This window comes from Gopherus evgoodei, unplaced genomic scaffold, assembly GCF_007399415.2.
Source record: "Gopherus evgoodei ecotype Sinaloan lineage unplaced genomic scaffold, rGopEvg1_v1.p scaffold_39_arrow_ctg1, whole genome shotgun sequence".
NCBI lineage: Eukaryota > Metazoa > Chordata > Testudines > Testudinidae > Gopherus > Gopherus evgoodei.
In genome coordinates, this window is record NW_022060060.1 from 2,329,832 (window position 1) to 2,340,950 (window position 11,119).

An 11,119-nucleotide genomic window follows, 5' to 3' on the forward strand; every position below is an offset into this window, starting at 1 on the left:
CACGAAGAAAAGGTGACCTATTACCTTGAATTGGAGGATGAGATCAAAAAATTGACTGGAGGTAAACATATCCATTTCTTTGGGTTTGTAGTTGGGGCGTGTGGCAAGTGGAGTGAGGGAAACAATGAGTTATTAAAGATTTTAGGTATTGACAGAGGGAAAAATTTTAAAGAAAATATATGTAGACTCGTTTTATACTCAATAGTTGACATGCTGGCTATGTTCAGTGACTGGTAAAGATCCCGGAGTCCCCATTCCGTGTATCTTGCCGAAACTAAATTTTAGCTATGTTTGTTTCCATGACTAAATTTAGTGCTATTTACTATCTGTCCTTTTAGAAGATGGTTTATATATATAAAATAAATATTTATTAAATAGATTGATTTTATTTATATGTTTAAATTATTAATTGCTATATAGTTATTTTTAATTTTTACCGGATATGGATGCAGACTGGCCGCAGAGTAACCAGGAAAGGGCAGGTAGTCATGCCTGTACATGAATAGCCGCGGGAGCCCTGGAGAAGCAGTGGGGCTCCGGAGGCTATTTAAAGGACCGGGTTGGTAGAAGCAACGGGAGCCCCGGACTTTTTAAATAGCCCCCAGAGCCCGCAGCCCTATCCCAGGGCTCCAGCAGTGGGGCTCTGGTGGCAGTTTAAAGGGTCTGGGGCTCCAGCCCCTGCTGGGAGCCCCAAGCCCTTTAAATTCCCCCTGGGGAAGCCGGGCCACTCCAATACAGCGCACTGGCTCTTGCCGGTACATCGTACTGGGGCTTGGTTGCGGGGCCCTCTTAGGGACACGGCCCAATTCAGAGGAATTGGTTGAATTGCCCTAAAGCTGGCCCTGCCTGCAAGTGTCTCAAGGTGGCTGCCCCCCAGCGCTGCAGCTGGGGCTGGGCGAAGTACCCGAGCTGCCCAGGGACTGCGGCAGGGCGGCCAGAAGCAGCAGCAGTTGGGCCACAGAAGGCAGGGCACTGCCGTGCAGGGCCTGTGTCCTGCTCTCAGGGGCTCTGCTCCCTCTGGGGCTACCCTGCCCTGGCTCCTCAGCCCCCTGCTGCCCTCCCGGGTCCCAGCGGGTCCTGCAGGCGGGAGCCCTAGCTGAAGGGACCCTGGGCTGAAGTGCAGCCTGGGAGCCCCACTGCTTACCCTGACCCTGCCAGTGCTGGACTGGCTGGAGGTGAGGGGGAAGCGGGCGGAGTCAGCACTGGTAGCAAGGGGAGCCCAGGCCTGGGGCGGCGGGGGGGGGGGAGATCCTTGGGTGGGGGGCAGCCAAAAATGTTTTTGCTTGGGGCGGCAAAAAACCTTGAGCCGGCCCTAATGCCAATAGGCCACACACAGTTCGTTCCTAGGCTGAGGCACATAAACAAACCCAAAATATGCAGAGTGTCCAGAATTTTATTACGCTCGAGCGTGGTGCACCTTTTAATACCTTTTAATAATGCATGCGACCCTTGTGCATCATGCCAAGATGCAGAAGGTTTATTTTTCCCAGGGCTGCCCATGGGGGGGAGCAAGTGGGGTAATTTGCGCTGGGCCCCACAGGGGCCCCCATGAGAATATAGTATTGTATAGTATTACAATTTTTTTTATGGAAGGGCCCCCCCAAAATTGCTTTGCCTGAGGCCCCCTGAATCCTCTGGGCGGCCCTGCCCTGCAGACCTCAGGCAGCGGTGTGCACAGCCCAGCTCGGGGGTGGGGGAGAGGGGGCAGCCAGGGCTTCCTTAAGGGGGCGCTCGCCATGCGGCCCTTCCTGCTGGGAGGGCTCCGCGCCGCTCCGCGGGCAGGCGGGGAAGGACGGGTCTGGCGTGCCGGGCTTGCTACAGACCTGGAACCGCTCCCAGCAGCTCCCCTCCTCCACCCCTGCCCCCCACAGGGCAGCAGGAGCAACAAACCAAAAAAAAAAAAAACCCCACAGGGGCGGCGGAAGTGGCGAAGCACAAAAAAAAAAGGATTGGGCGGAAGCTGCCCCTTGGAATCTGCTGTCCCAAGACCAGCTTGCTTGGCTGATGCCAGAAGCCGGCCCTGATTGGTGTAATTGGTAACACTGCCCCCCAACTGCCCACCCCCCTCAGAATCCCAGACTCATCCTGCTCCTTGTCCCCTCACCGTCCCCCAGAGACCACCCCCAACCACCATCCCATGAAATCCCCCCTGCTCCCTGTCCCCTGACTGCCCCGAACCCTATCCAGCCTGTCACGGAGTCCCCGGGCGATGCTCTGGAACTGCTCCCCACCAAGCCAGGCAGGACTTTGGGGAGCCTCCTTTCCCTTGGAGCAGACTTGTTAAGGGCAAGAAGCTCCCACGTCTTTACCTCCTGGGTCTCTCCTTGGAGCATTCAGCATCCTCTGCCCCTCCGTGCGCTTCCCACAGCGAGTCCACCTCAGTGGGGTCCTGGGGAAGCCACAGGGTCCTGCACCCCCACTTTGCAGTCAGACGTGACTCTCAGCCAGCCAGTAAAACAGAGGTTTATTCAATGACAGGAACAGGGTCTAAAACAGAGCTTGTAGATACAGAGAACCGGACCCCTCAGCCGGGTCCATTCTGGGGGGCAGTGAGCCAGACCCCCCAGGTCTGCACTTCACTCCTCGTCCCCAGCCAGCTCCAGACAAACAACCCCCTCCAGCCCCTCCTCTCTGCTCAGCCCCTTTCCCGGGCCAGGAGGTCACCTGATCCCTTTGTCTCCAACACCTTCAGCTGGCACCTTTGCAGAGGAGGGGCCCAGGCCATCAGTTGCTAGGAGACAGAGGGTCAGGCATTTAGGTGCACTGGCCCTTTGCTCTGCCAGATACTTAAGAACTGCCATGGGGACACTGAGGCACCAACACAGTATTCAGAGAAAACATTAAGAACATTCCTAGTTCGTCACACACACCCCCTCCGCTGAGTCCTGACAGACCCCCGGGAACGTCCACAATCCAACCCCCCCATGCTCTGTCCCATGACCGCCCCCCCCAACCTCTGCCCCCTCCCTGTACCCTGACTGTCCCTGGGACTCCCTGCCCCTTAGCCAACACCCCCAGCCCCGGCCCCTTACCCCGGCTCTCCCCTCAGCCGGAGCCTCAGCGCGTCCAGGAGCTTCGCCCCACAGCTGCAGCCTGGCCCCGGCATGGCCCGAGCCCCGGCTCCTCCCCGCCCCGCTCAGAGCGGCGTGGGCAGGGGCAGGGCTGCGAGCTCCACGCGAGCGGAGGGAGCTGAGCTCAGCCTGGAGCTCGCAGCCCTGCCCCTGCCCACGCGGCTCTGAGCGGGGCGGACCTCATGGGTCCTGCCGGAGCCAGGCTGCGGCGCTACGCAGGGACGCTGCTGGATGGGCTGAGGCTTCGGGTGACGGAGCCTCAGCCATTCTCGTGGGGGCCCCTGCGGAGCCCGGGGCAAATTGCCCCATTTGCCCCCGCCCTGGGAGTCCCTCTGCACCCGCCACCCCGCAGGAATTTTTTTTTCTTTTTCTTTTTTGTTTTTTCTTCCCTTCTCTGGACCAGCCGGCTGGTGTAACGTCACTTTGAGCAACCCTCTCGTTTTCCAACTAGCTTCAGTTTCTGCCACATAAGGAAACCATCTGTGCTCCTGCTCAAGAATTGCTGCCGCCTGGTCCATGGGGTTGCAAATCGGGAGGGATGGAGTCTGTGGTCGAAAACACTCAGGATCTGCCTCCTCCTGGCTAATGTGCCAAATTGACCTATTGGGTGATCGAGGCACGCTCTTTCGCTTTTTTTTGTGTGAATACGTGAAAAGGGAAGTAAGGTTTGGGGGTATAGGGCACACCCCTGACCCCAAGGTGATAACCAGAGTGGCCCCTTTCATTGTTTCCACTGGCTTCCTCCTTGCTTAGTTCCAATGACATGGCGGCCTATGCACCTGTCACTGGTCCAGGGATGGTTGCAAATCGGGAGGGATGGAGTCTGTGGTCGAAAACACTCAGGATCTGCCTCCTCCTGGCTAATGTGCCAAATTGACCTATTGGGTGATCGAGGCACGCTCTTTCGCTTTTTTTTGTGTGAATACGTGAAAAGGGAAGTAAGGTTTGGGGGTATAGGGCACACCCCTGACCCCAAGGTGATAACCAGAGTGGCCCCTTTCATTGTTTCCACTGGCTTCCTCCTTGCTTAGTTCCAATGACATGGCTGCCTATGCATCTGTCACTGGTCCAGGGATGGTTGCAAATCGGGAGGGATGGAGTCTGTGGTCGAAAACACTCAGGATCTGCCTCCTCCTGGCTAAAGTGCCAAAATGACCTATTGGGTGATCGAGGCACGCTCTTTCGCTTTTTTGTGTGTGAATACGTGAAAAGGGAGGTTAGGTTTGGGGGTATGAAGCACACCTATGATGACACCACTTTCATTTTTTAAAATTACTTTTACAATTTTATAGTTTGCATTATATATATGGACAGAAATACAGAGAATAATTTATTTAACATGAAAAACATTTATTATAATCTGATGTATACATAGAAATATATTTCTTTGGGTTGCATTATGTTTTGAACAGTTAAACAATGGGTTTTCTTTATTGCCTTTTTTCTTTTTGGTAATGAAGTGAACTATGCACATGTCTTGCAGTTGTACTCTTTCTTCTCATATGTCAGGTTTTCTTGATTGATTCCTTCTGTAATGCATAGTATGTGTGCCCACCTCTTGCAAGAATCACACTGGACCTTTGATAAGTAACAATTAAGAAATGAAATCACAGAAGTTATGTTATACATACTTTGCATTCACTCATCCTATTCCTTCCACATGTGAACATTACCTAATATATAACTATCGACATGAAGAAAATGTGTAATGTTGTGGAATTTTTACAAGGATCATGATCTTTACGCAGTTTATGGCATATATTTCTCATGTAATTCTATGTTTCTTACCATCGTGCAATCCTCACTTTCTTTTTCACAGTCGATAAGGTTGCAGTATATGCAGTAGTCCTCCACGCTTTCTTAAAAATAAATATAGCATTACGAAATGATGAATACGTTATGACCAACACTGAAAATGCTAATCTTGATTTATTAATTGTCAATATTGTAATCCAGTCAATGGTTTGAACACACATATCTTTTCCTTTTTTTGGAATATTTTTTTCAAATTTTAACTTTACTGCACCTGCATCTAAAAATTCAAATTTCATTTAACTGGTCGATCAATAGTAATCATTCACCCCATTCAAATTTTTGTGTACTTAAAGATATTATTGATTCATAGTCACCATTTCAGAACCAAACCTGAGATATATCCCACTTTAGGGGTATTAAGATAACTGTCTGTTATGTGACAAAATTCCACTCTTCATGTTATCCTCACATGTGCCTAATGAGTCCACAATACATGGTAGAAAGTAATTACCTGACTCCTTCATTGGAAGAATTGCTATACCTCTTCTAAACGCAGTATTAGCCTTCTGTGTTGTTTCCACCGTACTGATGTCTTTGTGCTGCAAATATGTTTCTGCAAACTAACAACACTGATATTTAGAATAAACCTCATACTTACTATAGGTGAAAGTGGGCTGGTCCAGTGTACCGGTAAGAATTGGCCACTGGTTCCAGACCATACATGGCTGATGTTACACTTCCGATGTGGCAGTGCTTTATGCTTTAACAGCACTGCCCCCTTTATCCCATCCCCCCCGCATCTGCGGCCCTGCCATAGGGTCCGGCAATGCTGTTAAATGCTCCTGGCAGGGCTGCCTACTGTGGAGGACCAAAAGGGGCTCTGGGTTACAGTGATTTACAAGGGCCTGGTGCTCCTGGCCACTGCAACAGCAGGTGTCAGGAAGGGCTGGATGGTAGAATCTGGTCTCCCAGCACTGCACCTGCCACTGGAGAACCCATCCCTTCTTGTGGCCACAAGCCCACCCCCATACACCTTGGCAAAGACACCAGTGCAGTGCCCACTGGTAATCTCTGGCATTTACTTTCAACATGGATAATTAAACATACATAACCAATAATAATGCCAATTTGGTATTCAATACCTTTAAGATGAGTGGTCCACAGTTGTGGCCATCACTTTGTCTGGGATGCTGCACAATTTTACTGTTCCAATCAGATGAGGATTTACTAGTTAATCATTTGATGAAGTTTCTGAAATTTTTAGAGAGCACATTAGCAGACTGCATAAATGAGCTTTGCTTTCCGTTATTTCCCACTCTGGTTTCTGGACATAGATAAAAATCCATTCTCTCGCTTTTTACTTAGTCATTGAAATGACTTATTGCTCACATATAGACACACTTGTTTTCATATTATTGTCTCACACTTACACAGTGTGTCACCTGAGTTGCTGTGCCCCATGTTGATAATAACACATTCTCAATCATGCAACATGCTACTGTTTCGTGTGTGTCCACATTCTGTGAAGTCGTTCCCCAGAGTCACATCACACAAGTTCACTCAAAGTCCATTATTAAGTACATTCAGTACAAGTACATGCTGTTTCAATGTTTATTTGTAGCTAATAGGAAGACATTATTCTCATTATTGTAACATTCCCTTTAAAAAAAATTTCAATGGAACAGTTAGTGTCCACTGTGAAAGTAAGTATCTAATAAATCACCTCCAATTCCTCAGGCATGTTCTTTCATATCTGATCTCATCACACAAGGGGTCAATTATTAACAATTCCTTTTTTTTCATCAAGGCAATCTGTAAGTTTAAATATATTCATAAAATGTATTGGTAATGTGATTATTTCAAAAAATTTATATATATTCAAAAAAATATATCAACAATCAGTATGCAATTAACATTATCGTTTGTAATGTAAGAGTAACACACAACATATAAGCATATTGTGAAATCAATCAACTCTTTACAGAATGTATTCTTCCATGTTACATGAACAATGTAAATTGACAGTATCAATGTATTTTTAACAATCACATTCCACTTTCCTTAGCATGCACTGAACTCCCAGAAAACCCGCAGCATGGCAAATTATATAACCACTACCATAGTTGTGTTACAAATCTCTTATTTATTGCCACATTTATTGCCCATAATCCAGAAGCACAATACAAAACATCTTACCGCAAGAACCCAATGACCTGGTGTGTGGTAAGGAAGCAATAATATATCATTTTGAAGTAATTCACTCTGTATTTATTTAAAAGAAATTAGAAATGTAATTATAGTTGCCAGTGAGGCAAACCATGAAATATACATTATACTGTATTTCCCAGATTCATTACATGTATTACTATTGGACTACTCCCCCACATCAAACATATCGTAGTTTTTGCTGTTTCACACTGTGTTTAACTCAGTGACTGAAATTGGGTTTTTTTCATTTTATGTATGAAAGTGTGTTAACATTTACCTTCACTTTCACTTGTGTAGCTCTGCCTGAGAGAATGACAGTGGAAACTACTGATGAGATGGCTTATACCTGTTGACAGTCAACAAAGCTATTAATGCATTAATAATTGTGGCACGTCAAGAACATAATGAATTTAATATAGACAGACATGAAACGGATCCTTAGTGTTACAAATCAGATACGTATCTGTCAGAGACTCCTATAAAAACAAAATGATTTGTAATCAATGTGCTCTGTCTTACTTCCTTTAAAAAGTGACTAAGCTGTTCGCATACTTGTGTTCAATTAATGGACCCACTGAACTGTACAGCAGAACTAATGTGGCCCTCTATTGTATGTCCGATATGCACCTCCAAATACATTTTAGTAAATGTTTGGCAGCAGTATATACACAGAAATGTTGAAATTTCAGGTGTCTGTTGATATTTCAAGGGCATTTGGACTTAAATATGTTGTGCCACATATTCCCGTGATTGTTTACTTAGTGCATCAGTGTATTGTGTCATGTACCACAGTAACTAGCCTACCTTTCCATCTGCTTTCTCAACTACACAGCTCAAAAATGCATCAATAACCTACAACACATGATGGAAGAAAAGCACAATTACGATGGTATTTGAGTAATCAATCACATCAACAAATACATGTTTACTGGTACTTAAATGTACCTCATCACTTATCCAGCTTCTCGGTTTCAGGCAATGAAATGAAGAGCCATACAATTTAATGTTTCTCACTTTGGCCTCCAGTCTCTCTGTGTGTTTGCTGGTCATTACCAATTTTACTAGGAAAAAAATATTAACACGTATTACATGCATGGTAATACAGTTTCCTTTTTCTCTGCTTTAATACTGTCAATGCCGCCACTTTGTACATGAAAACCTTTAATATAGTTCAAGTTATAAAGTATGTTAATCTGTTTAAGAAAAGAGCAGTAACCAATTACCTTTCAGAAACCATTGCTTGTCTTCCACTTCCTCTGTAAGCATGTCATCAAAACTGTCATCAGCATCACTTGTATCATTGTTTGACACATCTTGCCCTATATATTCCTCTTTTTCTATTGCTGTGACCTCTATGTTTTCCACTTTGCTGTCATGAGATACAGTGCCATCCACTTCTCTAATCTCTTCCGTGGGTGTTTCTGGTTCAGTGTCACCAACTCCAATTTCAGTTCCAGTTTTTCCCTCTGATGTGCTTTCAGCAGCTAATGTTGTTGGCTCTTTTACTTGTTTTAAGTGTGCAATACTGTACATGGTTCCTAACTGTTTCCCTGAGATGGTTTGTAATTTCATTCTCTTACCTTCAACACTCATAATTTTGTATGGTTCCTGATATTTAGATTCCAATACTCCTCCTTTTCTTGTTCTCTGTCTAGCATTCAGTATTAGTACAGAGTCCCCAACTTCAAATGTTATTTCCCCATATTTAGAAGTCTTTCTTTTAGCATAATGTCTTTGTTGTTTTTCTTATGCTTTAGCAATGTTACTTAGTGGCAGCGCAATGTCAGCGTCATGTCTCGATTTCATATTCATGCTGTACTCTTTGCAGAAATCTTCCACTAACATATTCAGATCTGGGATCTTTGTAAACAAATGGAGAAGTGGTTGTATTTGTAAATTGAAGGCACACAGAATGCCATATGTACATGAAAGGTGCTGGGAATAACATACACTTACCGTGTAATTATCTAAGACATCTTCTGGAAACACTGCGTCATCACAAAACATTAGTCAGAAAGGTGAAATTTTTGTTGTTGCATGTATTTTAGTTCGCAAAGAAAACAAAATGGGTTCAAGTAATTTATCCCAATTACTCCCATTGTCATCAATCATCTTCCGCAGTGCTCTGTAACAAAGGCACATTGATTTGATTGTTTAAGAAAAGAAAGTCACATGTACGGTCTTGTTTGAAACAGATCATACACAATCAAAAAGGTGTAATACGTAATGAAAAAGATTTCCATGTAACACATTGCTTTTGAAGATTTTTTTGTGAGTTGCATCTTCTAGTATAGCACATTCTACTTGCCATTACTACTGTACGATTCCCATCATTCACTTACCTTTTTATGGATTTATTAGCGTTTTCAGCCAAGCCATTGGTTTGTGGGTGGTACGGACTGGTGAAGCTACGTTCTATTCCCAATTTATTACAAACATACAAGTTAAGCTGAAAGAAAAAAAGTTACACCATAAACGTACATATAGACTTGTGTAGAGGAATGTTCCTTTGTGTATGGGCCACTACTTTTATGTGTAATTGGCAACAGGAATAGCATGTCTTCTCATATTTGTTTTGGAAACAAGTAGTTGTGCGTAGCTTTGTTAGATATGAAGAAAAATAATTTTATAGCAACACTGATGGTGACCAACAGCAGTTTATATATATAAAAAGAAAAGATGGTGGTTGTTTGAGATCTATGGGTGACCTGACAGTGAGTTTGAGTACATAGTACAAATAACCGGAAAAAAAGGAATCATTACCGTATTATTGAATTCTGCACCATGATCTGTCAGTATCCGCTGTGGGCATCCACGTCGAAGAATCATGCTGAACATGATCTCTACCACCTCCGATGATGACTTATTTCTAAGTGGAAAGGCTTCCACCCATCTTGAAAGATAATCTATGGCTGTAAGTATATACTGGTATCCATCCTTTGTTACTGGTAACGGTCCTATTAAATCCATTCCCACCAATTCCCAGATCCAAGTGACCTACATAGAAGGGTACCAGTTACAGTCATACTTCACATGTTTATTACTACATGTTCTCAATGAACCCATATGTCAGAAGCAGAGTACACAATGTAATATGGTTAAAACAGCCATAGAATCCAAATGAAAGCCCACTTTTAAATGCAGAGGAGAAAGAAAGAAAGAATAAACAAACGAAAAGAAGTGCAGGAATGAGTGATTGAAAACAATACCAGAGTAAAGCAGAAGAAATATCCCCAGCCAGTGCGAAGGCGTATTAGAGGTAATTGCTGCACTATGCAGTGCCACTTACATGCATTGGACTTGTTTCAAAATCAAAGCCTCATTGTATTGCAGAAATAACCATGGATAATGACAAACAATAACGTGTCTGATTCAAAAATTCACCTTTATGCTTTTCAAGGTGGAATCCAGATTTGATTGCTTTCCCTCTTTCCCACAGTCAGACACTGTGCAACCTGTTTTTGATGGAACAATATGATGACATGAACATTTCGTTATGGAAATAGTATCACAAGGAAACAGAGTTCACATTTGCACACCAAATATACTTTTATATTTCTTTCATTCATTTTGTACTTCTATTTCAATTGTAAATACCATACATCAGGATTTTGTTTCATTACTTTACATACCCAATTGGCAATGTCTTTTGTAATCCCTGGCCAATAGTATTTTGCTGTCAGCGCATTCCTGGTTTTGAATATTCCTAGATGTCCACCCTCTGGACTGTCATGATACCTTTTAAAGAGTTGCAGGGCTTCTTTCATGGTATGCACAACGACAACCTTTCTTCCTTTTACTGAATGGAACAATCTCCCCTCTGTTGATCATAGAAGATGGAGCACAGAGGATGATTAAAGTATATCTGGGCCCTGGGACAGAGCAATTGTTGGGCCCCTACCCACCCTGTCCACTGGCTACACCACCTATGGCCTTATCCCTTTCGTCCTCTTCCCCAGGATCGCAGCCATGTTCCACCTGGGCTCCCCACCATTTTGCTGGCCCCACAACTCCTTGGCTCATTTCCCACCCACCCTGCTGTCCCACACAGCACCAGGACTGGAGAATGTCCCTGTGTCACGGCT

At 44.7% G+C, this 11,119-nt stretch overlaps 1 long non-coding RNA gene across 1 annotated transcript; it reads right to left on the reverse strand.

The window, feature by feature from the left end:
- Positions 1-4,523: 4,523 nt before the first annotated feature.
- Positions 4,524-11,119, reverse strand: LOC115642375. The gene is made up of 13 exons (XR_003998183.1): positions 10,667-11,119; positions 10,419-10,489; positions 9,798-10,031; positions 9,377-9,483; positions 8,991-9,159; positions 7,980-8,894; positions 7,839-7,886; positions 7,023-7,088; positions 6,550-6,638; positions 5,969-6,077; positions 5,338-5,446; positions 4,860-4,930; positions 4,524-4,649 (listed from the first exon to the last, which is right to left on the reverse strand). It is a non-coding gene; the product is annotated as an uncharacterized LOC115642375 (long non-coding RNA).